Source organism: Vulpes vulpes, chromosome 8, assembly GCF_048418805.1.
Source record: "Vulpes vulpes isolate BD-2025 chromosome 8, VulVul3, whole genome shotgun sequence".
Classification (NCBI taxonomy): Eukaryota; Metazoa; Chordata; class Mammalia; order Carnivora; family Canidae; genus Vulpes; species Vulpes vulpes.
Window position 1 is genome coordinate 45,763,631 of NC_132787.1, and position 12,330 is coordinate 45,775,960.

The window sequence follows — 12,330 nt, forward strand, 5'->3', positions numbered from 1 at the left end:
TGGGACCTACGTCTACGGGCAGTCAGGATGCGGGAGGATCCTGCCCTGACGTCAGTTCGCACAAGGAAGCACGCCTACAAGCCAGCTTTCAACTAGCTGCGTTCCTCGGGCACTGAGAACGTAACAGTGTTCTAAGCCAGGAGGTACCCAGAATACCACTCCACTGCAGCTGGAGACACCATCCAGGTCTGCTTATTCCACTTGCGTCTCACAAGCCTATGACAAACGGCTGTGGTGCAGATGTTGGAAACTCTTTCTGCAGGCAGTGTGCAACTGCGAGGGACTGAGGGTGAGCTCAACTCTCCGAAGTAAGTTGCTTTTGGACAAGGCGTTCAGCTAGCTTCTCTCTTATGGCACTTAGGATGTAGCACCTGGTTCGCACGGGAAAAACTAGGAAATCGCTGGATTGAGCTCGGATGCACTAGTCTTGTTGGCCGGGACTTTCCACTTAGCTCTCACAACACTTCAGGCAACCATCAGGGCTAGGCCTGTTAGGAGCGCGGTGTACCTGCAGGCAGGATGTGGGAGGGACAGTCCATAAGCTCAACTCTCGGAAGTGTGTATGCTTTGCAGGCAGATGTCTGCTCGACACTTTGATGGGAGCTAGGACCGAGCTACACTCTCATTGAACAAGGACGTTTGCATTGTCTGTATTGAGATCATATACACTTGAGGAGAATCCTGGCACTTCCACAAGGTTTTCACAGAACCTCTTCGGCACCTAACATAAGGATGCTGGGACCTACGTCTACGGGCAGTCAGGATGCGGGAGGATCCTGCCCTGACGTCAGTTCGCACAAGGAAGCACGCCTACAAGCCAGCTTTCAACTAGCTGCGTTCCTCGGGCACTGAGAACGTAGCAGTACTCTAAGCCAGGAGGTACCCAGAATACCACTCCACTGCAGCTGGAGACACCATCCAGGTCTGCTTATTCCACTTGCGTCTCACAAGCCTATGACAAACGGCTGTGGTGCAGATGTTGGAAACTCTTTCTGCAGGCAGTGTGCAACTGCGAGGGACTGAGGGTGAGCTCAACTCTCCGAAGTAAGTTGCTTTTGGACAAGGCGTTCAGCTAGCTTCTCTCTAATGGCACTTAGGATGTAGCACCTGGTTCGCACGGGAAAAACTAGGAAATCGCTGGATTGAGCTCGGATGCACTAGTCTTGTTGGCCGGGACTTTCCACTTAGCTCTCACAACACTTCAGGCAACCATCAGGGCTAGGCCTGTTAGGAGCGCGGTGTCCCTGCAGGCAGGATGTGGGAGGGACAGTCCATAAGCTCAACTCTCGGAAGTGTGTATGCTTTGCAGGCAGATGTCTGCTAGACACTTTGATGGGAGCTAGGACCGAGCTACACTCTCATTGAACAAGGACGTTTGCATTGTCTGTATTGAGATCAGATACACTTGAGGAGAATCCTGGCACTTCCACAAGGTTTTCACAGAACCTCTTCGGCACCTAACATAAGGATGCTGGGACCTACGTCTACGGGCAGTCAGGATGCGGGAGGATCCTGCCCTGACGTCAGTTCGCACAAGGAAGCACGCCTACAAGCCAGCTTTCAACTAGCTGCGTTCCTCGGGCACTGAGAACGTAGCAGTACTCTAAGCCAGGAGGTACCCAGAATACCACTCCACTGCAGCTGGAGACACCATCCAGGTCTGCTTATTCCACTTGCATCTCACAAGCCTCTGACAAACGGCTCTGATGCAGATGTTGGAAACTCTTTCTACAGGCAGTGTGCAACTGCGAGGGACTCAGGGTGAGCTCAACTCTCCGAAGTAAGTTGCTTTTGGACAAGGCATTCAGCTAGCTTCTCTCGTATGGCACTTAGGATGTAGCACCTGGTTCGCACGGGAAAAACTAGGAAATCGCTGGATTGAGCTCGGATGCACTAGTCTTGTTGGCCGGGACTTTCCACTTAGCTCTCACAACACTTCAGGCAACCATCAGGGCTAGGCCTGTTAGGAGCGCGGTGTACCTGCAGGCAGGATGTGGGAGGGACAGTCCATAAGCTCAACTCTCGGAAGTGTGTATGCTTTGCAGGCAGATGTCTGCTAGACACTTTGATGGGAGCTAGGACCGAGCTACACTCTCATTGAACAAGGACGTTTGCATTGTCTGTATTGAGATCAGATACACTTGAGGAGAATCCTGGCACTTCCACAAGGTTTTCACAGAACCTCTTCGGCACCTAACATAAGGATGCTGGGACCTACGTCTACGGGCAGTCAGGATGCGGAGGGTCCTGCCCTGACGTCAGTTCGCACAAGGAAGCACGCCTACAAGCCAGCTTTCAACTAGCTGCGTTCCTCGGGCACTGAGAACGTAACAGTGTTCTAAGCCAGGAGGTACCCAGAATACCACTCCACTGCAGCTGGAGACACCATCCAGGTCTGCTTATTCCACTTGCATCTCACAAGCCTCTGACAAACGGCTCTGATGCAGATGTTGGAAACTCTTTCTACAGGCAGTGTGCAACTGCGAGGGACTGAGGGTGAGCTCAACTCTCCGAGGTAAGTTGCTTTTGGACAAGGCGTTCAGCTAGCTTCTCTCGTATGGCACTTAGGATGTAGCACCTGGTTCGCACGGGTAAAACTAGGAAATCGCTGGATTGAGCTCGGATGCACTAGTCTTGTTGGCCGGGACTTTCCACTTAGCTCTCACAACGCTTCAGGCAACCATCAGGGCTAGGCCTGTTAGGAGCGCGGTGTACCTGCAGGCAGGATGTAGGAGGGACAGTCCATAAGCTCAACTCTCGGAAGTGTGTATGCTTTGCAGGCAGATGTCTGCTAGACACTTTGATGGGAGCTAGGACCGAGCTACACTCTCATTGAACAAGGACGTTTGCAATGTCTGTATTTTCAGATACACTTGAGGAGAATCCTGTCACTTCCACATGCTATGCACAAAACCTCCTAGGGCGAATAACATTAGGATGCTGGGTACTATGTCTACGGGCAGTCAGGATGCGGGAGGGTCCTGCCCTGACCTCAGCTCGTAGAAGGAAGCATGCCTACAAGCCAGCTTTCAACCAGCTGCGTTCTTAGGGCACTGAGAACGTAGCAGTACTCTAAGCCAGGAGGTACCCAGAATACCACTCCAATGCAGCTGGAGACACCTTCCAGGTCTGCTTATTCCACTTGCGCCTCACAAGCCTCTGATAAACGGCTGTGGTGCAGATGTTGGAAACTCTTTCTGCAGGCAGTGTGCAACTGTGAGGGACTGAGGGTGAGCTCAACTCTCCGAAGTAAGTTGCTTTTGGACAAGGCGTTCAGCTAGCTTCTCTCGTATGGCACTTAGGATGTAGCACCTGGTTCGCACGGGTAAAACTAGGAAATCGCTGGATTGAGCTCGGATGCACTAGTCTTGTTGGCCGGGACTTTCCACTTAGCTCTCACAACACTTCAGGCAACCATCAGGGCTAGGCCTGTTAGGAGCGCGGTGTACCTGCAGGCAGGATGTGGGAGGGACAGTCCATAAGCTCAACTCTCGGATGTGTGTATGCTTTGCAGGCAGATGTCTGCTAGACACTTTGATGGGAGCTAGGACCGAGCTACACACTCATTGAACAAGGACGTTTGCATTGTCTGTATTGAGATCAGATACACTTGAGGAGAATCCTGGCACTTCCACAAGGTTTTCACAGAACCTCTTCGGCACCTAAGATAAGGATGCTGGGACCTACGTCTACGGGCAGTCAGGATGCGGGAGGATCCTGCCCTGACGTCAGTTCGCACAAGGAAGCACGCCTACAAGCCAGCTTTCAACTAGCTGCGTTCCTCGGGCACTGAGAACGTAACAGTGTTCTAAGCCAGGAGGTACCCAGAATACCACTCCACTGCAGCAGGAGACACCATCCAGGTCTGCTTATTCCACTTGCATCTCACAAGCCTCTGACAAACGGCTCTGATGCAGATGTTGGAAACTCTTTCTACAGGCAGTGTGCAACTGCGAGGGACTGAGGGTGAGCTCAACTCTCCGAAGTAAGTTGCTTTTGGACAAGGCGTTCAGCTAGCTCCTCTCGTATGGCACTTAGGATGTAGCACCTGGTTCGCACGGGTAAAACTAGGAAATCGCTGGATTGAGCTCGGATGCACTAGTCTTGTTGGCCGGGACTTTCCACTTAGCTCTCACAACACTTCAGGCAACCATCAGGGCTAGGCCTGTTAGGAGCGCGGTGTACCTGCAGGCAGGATGTGGGAGGGACAGTCCATAAGCTCAACTCTCGGAAGTGTGTATGCTTTGCAGGCAGATGTCTGCTAGACACTTTGATGGGAGCTAGGACCGAGCTACACTCTCATTGAACAAGGACGTTTGCATTGTCTGTATTGAGATCAGATACACTTGAGGAGAATCCTGGCACTTCCACAAGGTTTTCACAGAACCTCTTCGGCACCTAACATAAGGATGCTGGGACCTACGTCGACGGGCAGTCAGGATGCGGGAGGATCCTGCCCTGACGTCAGTTCGCACAAGGAAGCACGCCTACAAGCCAGCTTTCAACTAGCTGGGTTCCTCGGGCACTGAGAACGTAACAGTGTTCTAAGCCAGGAGGTACCCAGAATACCACTCCACTGCAGCTGGAGACACCATCCAGGTCTGCTTATTCCACTTGCGTCTCACAAGCCTATGACAAACGGCTGTGGTGCAGATGTTGGAAACTCTTTCTGCAGGCAGTGTGCAACTGCGAGGGACTGAGGGTGAGCTCAACTCTCCGAAGTAAGTTGCTTTTGGACAAGGCGTTCAGCTAGCTTCTCTCGTATGGCACTTAGGATGTAGCACCTGGTTCGCACGGGAAAAACTAGGAAATCGCTGGATTGAGCTCGGATGCACTAGTCTTGTTGGTCGGGACTTTCCACTTAGCTCTCACAACACTTCAGGCAACCATCAGGGCTAGGCCTGTTAGGAGCGCGGTGTACCTGCAGGCAGGATGTGGGAGGGACAGTCCATAAGCTCAACTCTCGGAAGTGTGTATGCTTTGCAGGCAGATGTCTGCTAGACACTTTGATGGGAGCTAGGACCGAGCTACACTCTCATTGAACAAGGACGTTTGCAATGTCTGTATTTTCAGATACACTTGAGGAGAATCCTGTCACTTCCACATGCTATGCACAAAACCTCCTAGGGCGAATGACATTAGGATGCTGGGTACTATGTCTACGGGCAGTCAGGATGCGGGAGCGTCCTGCCCTGACCTCAGCTCGTAGAAGGAAGCATGCCTACAAGCCAGCTTTCAACCAGCTGCGTTCTTAGGGCACTGAGAACGTAGCAGTACTCTAAGCCAGGAGGTACCCAGAATACCACTCCACTGCAGCTGGAGACACCATCCAGGTCTGCTTATTCCACTTGCGTCTCACAAGCCTATGACAAACGGCTGTGGTGCAGATGTTGGAAACTCTTTCTGCAGGCAGTGTGCAACTGTGAGGGACTGAGGGTGAGCTCAACTCTCCGAAGTAAGTTGCTTTTGGACAAGGCGTTCAGCTAGATTCTCTCGTATGGCACTTAGGATGTAGCACCTGGTTGGCACGGGAAAAACTAGGAAATCGCTGGATTGAGCTCGGATGCACTAGTCTTGTTGGCCGGGACTTTCCACTTAGCTCTCACAACACTTCAGGCAACCATCAGGGCTAGGCCTGTTAGGAGCGCGGTGTACCTGCAGGCAGGATGTGGGAGGGACAGTCCATAAGCTCAACTCTCGGAAGTGTGTATGCTTTGCAGGCAGATGTCTGCTAGACACTTTGATGGGAGCTAGGACCGAGCTACACTCTCATTGAACAAGGACGTTTGCATTGTCTGTATTGAGATCAGATACACTTGAGGAGAATCCTGGCACTTCCACAAGGTTTTCACAGAACCTCTTCGGCACCTAACATAAGGATGCTGGGACCTACGTCTACGGGCAGTCAGGATGCGGGAGGATCCTGCCCTGACGTCAGTTCGCACAAGGAAGCACGCCTACAAGCCAGCTTCCAACTAGCTTCGTTCCTCGGGCACTGAGAACGTAACAGTGTTCTAAGCCAGGAGGTACCCAGAATACCACTCCACTGCAGCTGGAGACACCATCCAGGTCTGCTTATTCCACTTGCATCTCACAAGCCTCTGACAAACGGCTCTGATGCAGATGTTGGAAACTCTTTCTACAGGCAGTGTGCAACTGCAAGGGACTGAGGGTGAGCTCAACTCTCCGAAGTAAGTTGCTTTTGGACAAGGCGTTCAGCTAGCTTCTCTCGTATGGCACTTAGGATGTAGCACCTGGTTCGCACGGGAAAAACTAGGAAATCGCTGGATTGAGCTCGGATGCACTAGTCTTGTTGGCCGGGACTTTCCACTTAGCTCTCACAACACTTCAGGCAACCATCAGGGCTAGGCCTGTTAGGAGCGCGGTGTACCTGCAGGCAGGATGTGGGAGGGACATTCCATAAGCTCAACTCTCGGAAGTGTGTATGCTTTGCAGGCAGATGTCTGCTAGACACTTTGATGGGAGCTAGGACCGAGCTACACTCTCATTGAACAAGGACGTTTGCATTGTCTGTATTGAGATCAGATACACTTGAGGAGAATCCTGGCACTTCCACAAGGTTTTCACAGAACCTCTTCGGCACCTAACATAAGGATGCTGGGACCTACGTCTACGGGCAGTCAGGATGCGGGAGGATCCTTGCCCTGACGTCAGTTCGCACAAGGAAGCACGCCTACAAGCCAGCTTTCAACTAGCTGCGTTCCTCGGGCACTGAGAACGTAACAGTGTTCTAAGCCAGGAGGTACCCAGAATACCACTCCACTGCAGCTGGAGACACCATCCAGGTCTGCTTATTCCACTTGCATCTCACAAGCCTCTGACAAACGGCTCTGATGCAGATGTTGGAAACTCTTTCTACAGGCAGTGTGCAACTGCGAGGGACTGAGGGTGAGCTCAACTCTCCGAGGTAAGTTGCTTTTGGACAAGGCGTTCAGCTAGCTTCTCTCATATGGCACTTAGGATGTAGCACCTGGTTCGCACGGGAAAAACTAGGAAATCGCTGGATTGAGCTCGGATGCACTAGTCTTGTTGGCCGGGACTTTCCACTTAGCTCTCACAACACTTCAGGCAACCATCAGGGCTAGGCCTGTTAGGAGCGCGGTGTACCTGCAGGCAGGATGTGGGAGGGACAGTCCATAAGCTCAACTCTCGGAAGTGTGTATGCTTTGCAGGCAGATGTCTGCTAGACACTTTGATGGGAGCTAGGACCGAGCTACACTCTCATTGAACAAGGACGTTTGCAGTGTCTGTATTGAGATCAGATACACTTGAGGAGAATCCTGTCACTTCCACATGCTATGCGCAAAACCTACTAGGGCGAATAACATTAGGATGCTGGGTACTATGTCTACGGGCAGTCAGGATGCGGGAGGGTCCTGCCCTGACCTCAGCTCGTAGAAGGAAGCATGCCTACAAGCCAGCTTTCAACCAGCTGCGTTCTTAGGGCACTGAGAACGTAGCAGTACTCTAAGCCAGGAGGTACCCAGAATACCACTCCACTGCAGGTGGAGACACCATCCAGGTCTGCTTATTCCACTTGCGTCTCACAAGCCTCTGACAAACGGCTGTGTTGCAGATGTTGGAAACTCTTTCTGCAGGCAGTGTGCAACTGTGAGGGACTGAGGGTGAGCTCAACTCTCCGAAGTAAGTTGCTTTGGACAAGGCGTTCAGCTAGCTTCTCTCGTATGGCACTTAGGATGTAGCACCTGGTTCGCACGGGAAAAACTAGGAAATCGCTGGAATCAGCTTGGATGCACTAGTCTTGTGGGCAGGGACTTTCCACTTAGCTCTCACAACACTTCAGAGACGCATCGGGAATAGGCCTGTTTGGAGTGCCAGGTACTTGAAGGCAGGATGTGGGAGGGATAGTCCATAAGCTCAACTCTCGGAAGTGTGTATGCTTTGCAGGCAGATGTCTGCTAGACACTTTGATGGGAGGTAGGACCTAGCTACACTCTCATTGAACAAGGACGTCTGCAATGTCTGTATTTTCAGATACTCTTGAGGAGAATCCTGTCACTTCCACATGCTATGCACAAAACCTCCTAGGGCGAATAACATTAGGATGCTGGGTACTATGTCTACGGGCAGTCAGGATGCGGGAGGGTCCTGCCCTGACCTCAGCTCGTAGAACGAAGCATGCCTACAAGCCAGCTTTCAACCAGCTGCGTTCTTAGGGCACTGAGAACGTAGCAGTACTCTAAGCCAGGAGGTACCCAGAATACCACTCCACTGCAGCTGGAGACACCTTCCAGGTCTGCTTATTCCACTTGCATCTCACAAGCCTCTGACAAACGGCTCTGATGCAGATGTTGGAAACTCTTTCTACAGGCAGTGTGCAACTGCGAGGGACTGAGGGTGAGCTCAACTCTCCGAAGTAAGTTGCTTTTGGACAAGGCGTTCAGCTAGCTTCTCTCGTATGGCACTTAGGATGTAGCACCTGGTTCGCACGGGAAAAACTAGGAAATCGCTGGATTGAGCTCGGATGCACTAGTCTTGTTGGCCGGGACTTTCCACTTAGCTCTCACAACACTTCAGGCAACCATCAGGGCTAGGCCTGTTAGGAGCGCGGTGTACCTGCAGGCAGGATGTGGGAGGGACAGTCCATAAGCTCAACTCTCGGAAGTGTGTATGCTTTGCAGGCAGATGTCTGCTAGACACTTTGATGGGAGCTAGGACCGAGCTACACTCTCATTGAACAAGGACGTTTGCATTGTCTGTATTGAGATCAGATACACTTGAGGAGAATCCTGGCACTTCCACAAGGTTTTCACAGAACCTCTTCGGCACCTAACATAAGGATGCTGGGACCTACGTCTACGGGCAGTCAGGATGCGGGAGGATCCTTGCCCTGACGTCAGTTCGCACAAGGAAGCACGCCTACAAGCCAGCTTTCAACTAGCTGCGTTCCTCGGGCACTGAGAACGTAACAGTGTTCTAAGCCAGGAGGTACCCAGAATACCACTCCACTGCAGCTGGAGACACCATCCAGGTCTGCTTATTCCACTTGCGTCTCACAAGCCTCTGACAAAGGGCTCTGATGCAGATGTTGGAAACTCTTTCTACAGGCAGTGTGCAACTGCGAGGGACTGAGGGTGAGCTCAACTCTCCGAGGTAAGTTGCTTTTGGACAAGGCGTTCAGCTAGCTTCTCTCGTATGGCACTTAGGATGTAGCACCTGGTTCGCACGGGAAAAACTAGGAAATCGCTGGATTGAGCTCGGATGCACTAGTCTTGTTGGCCGGGACTTTCCACTTAGCTCTCACAACACTTCAGGCAACCATCAGGGCTAGGCCTGTTAGGAGCGCGGTGTACCTGCAGGCAGGATGTGGGAGGGACAGTCCATAAGCTCAACTCTCGGAAGTGTGTATGCTTTGCAGGCAGATGTCTGCTAGACACTTTGATGGGAGCTAGGACCGAGCTACACTCTGATTGAACAAGGACGTTTGCAGTGCCTGTATTGAGATCAGATACACTTGAGGAGAATCCTGTCACTTCCACATGCTATGCGCAAAACCTACTAGGGCGAATAACATTAGGATGCTGGGTACTATGTCTACGGGCAGTCAGGATGCGGGAGGGTCCTGCCCTGACCTCAGCTCGTAGAAGGAAGCATGCCTACAAGCCAGCTTTCAACCAGCTGCGTTCTTAGGGCACTGAGAACGTAGCAGTACTCTAAGCCAGGAGGTACCCAGAATACCACTCCACTGCAGGTGGAGACACCATCCAGGTCTGCTTATTCCACTTGCGTCTCACAAGCCTCTGACAAACGGCTGTGTTGCAGATGTTGGAAACTCTTTCTGCAGGCAGTGTGCAACTGTGAGGGACTGAGGGTGAGCTCAACTCTCCGAAGTAAGTTGCTTTGGACAAGGCGTTCAGCTAGCTTCTCTCGTATGGCACTTAGGATGTAGCACCTGGTTCGCACGGGAAAAACTAGGAAATCGCTGGAATCAGCTTGGATGCACTAGTCTTGTGGGCAGGGACTTTCCACTTAGCTCTCACAACACTTCAGAGACGCATCGGGAATAGGCCTGTTTGGAGTGCCAGGTACTTGAAGGCAGGATGTGGGAGGGATAGTCCATAAGCTCAACTCTCGGAAGTGTGTATGCTTTGCAGGCAGATGTCTGCTAGACACTTTGATGGGAGGTAGGACCTAGCTACACTCTCATTGAACAAGGACGTCTGCAATGTCTGTATTTTCATATACTCTTGAGGAGAATCCTGTCACTTCCACATGCTATGCACAAAACCTCCTAGGGCGAATAACATTAGGATGCTGGGTACTATGTCTACGGGCAGTCAGGATGCGGGAGGGTCCTGCCCTGACCTCAGCTCGTAGAACGAAGCATGCCTACAAGCCAGCTTTCAACCAGCTGCGTTCTTAGGGCACTGAGAACGTAGCAGTACTCTAAGCCAGGAGGTACCCAGAATACCACTCCACTGCAGCTGGAGACACCTTCCAGGTCTGCTTATTCCACTTGCATCTCACAAGCCTCTGACAAACGGCTCTGATGCAGATGTTGGAAACTCTTTCTACAGGCAGTGTGCAACTGCGAGGGACTGAGGGTGAGCTCAACTCTCCGAAGTAAGTTGCTTTTGGACAAGGCGTTCAGCTAGCTTCTCTCGTATGGCACTTAGGATGTAGCACCTGGTTCGCACGGGAAAAACTAGGAAATCGCTGGATTGAGCTCGGATGCACTAGTCTTCTTGGCCGGGACTTTCCACTTAGCTCTCACAACACTTCAGGCAACCATCAGGGTTAGGCCTGTTAGGAGCGCGGTGTACCTGCAGGCAGGATGTGGGAGGGACAGTCCATAAGCTCAACTCTCGGAAGTGTGTATGCTTTGCAGGCAGATGTCTGCTAGACACTTTGATGGGAGCTAGGACCGAGCTACACTCTCATTGAACAAGGACGTTTGCATTGTCTGTATTGAGATCAGATACACTTGAGGAGAATCCTGGCACTTCCACAAGGTTTTCACAGAACCTCTTCGGCACCTAACATAAGGATGCTGGGACCTACGTCTACGGGCAGTCAGGATGCGGGAGGATCCTTGCCCTGAAGTCAGTTCGCACAAGGAAGCACGCCTACAAGCCAGCTTTCAACTAGCTGCGTTCCTCGGGCACTGAGAACGTAACAGTGTTCTAAGCCAGGAGGTACCCAGAATACCACTCCACTGCAGCTGGAGACACCATCCAGGTCTGCTTATTCCACTTGCGTCTCACAAGCCTCTGACAAACGGCTCTGATGCAGATGTTGGAAACTCTTTCTACAGGCAGTGTGCAACTGCGAGGGACTGAGGGTGAGCTCAACTCTCCGAGGTAAGTTGCTTTTGGACAAGGCGTTCAGCTAGCTTCTCTCGTATGGCACTTAGGATGTAGCACCTGGTTCGCACGGGAAAAACTAGGAAATCGCTGGATTGAGCTCGGATGCACTAGTCTTGTTGGCCGGGACTTTCCACTTAGCTCTCACAACACTTCAGGCAACCATCAGGGCTAGGCCTTTTAGGAGCGCGGTGTACCTGCAGGCAGGATGTGGGAGGGACAGTCCATAAGCTCAACTCTCGGAAGTGTGTATGCTTTGCAGGCAGATGTCTGCTAGACACTTTGATGGGAGCTAGGACCGAGCTACACTCTCATTGAACAAGGACGTTTGCAGTGTCTGTATTGAGATCAGATACACTTGAGGAGAATCGTGTCACTTCCACATGCTATGCGCAAAACCTACTAGGGCGAATAACATTAGGATGCTGGGTACTATGTCTACGGGCAGTCAGGATGCGGGAGGGTCCTGCCCTGACCTCAGCTCGTAGAACGAAGCATGCATACAAGCCAGCTTTCAACCAGCTGCGTTCTTAGGGCACTGAGAACGTAGCAGTACTCTAAGCCAGGAGGTACCCAGAATACCACTCCACTGCAGGTGGAGACACCATCCAGGTCTGCTTATTCCACTTGCGTCTCACAAGCCTCTGACAAACGGCTGTGTTGCAGATGTTGGAAACTCTTTCTGCAGGCAGTGTGCAACTGTGAGGGACTGAGGGTGAGCTCAACTCTCCGAAGTAAGTTGCTTTGGACAAGGCGTTCAGCTAGCTTCTCTCGTATGGCACTTAGGATGTAGCACCTGGTTCGCACGGGAAAAACTAGGAAATCGCTGGAATCAGCTTGGATGCACTAGTCTTGTGGGCAGGGACTTTCCACTTAGCTCTCACAACACTTCAGAGACGCATCGGGAATAGGCCTGTTTGGAGTGCCAGGTACTTGAAGGCAGGATGTGGGAGGGATAGTCCATAAGCTCAACTCTCGGAAGTGT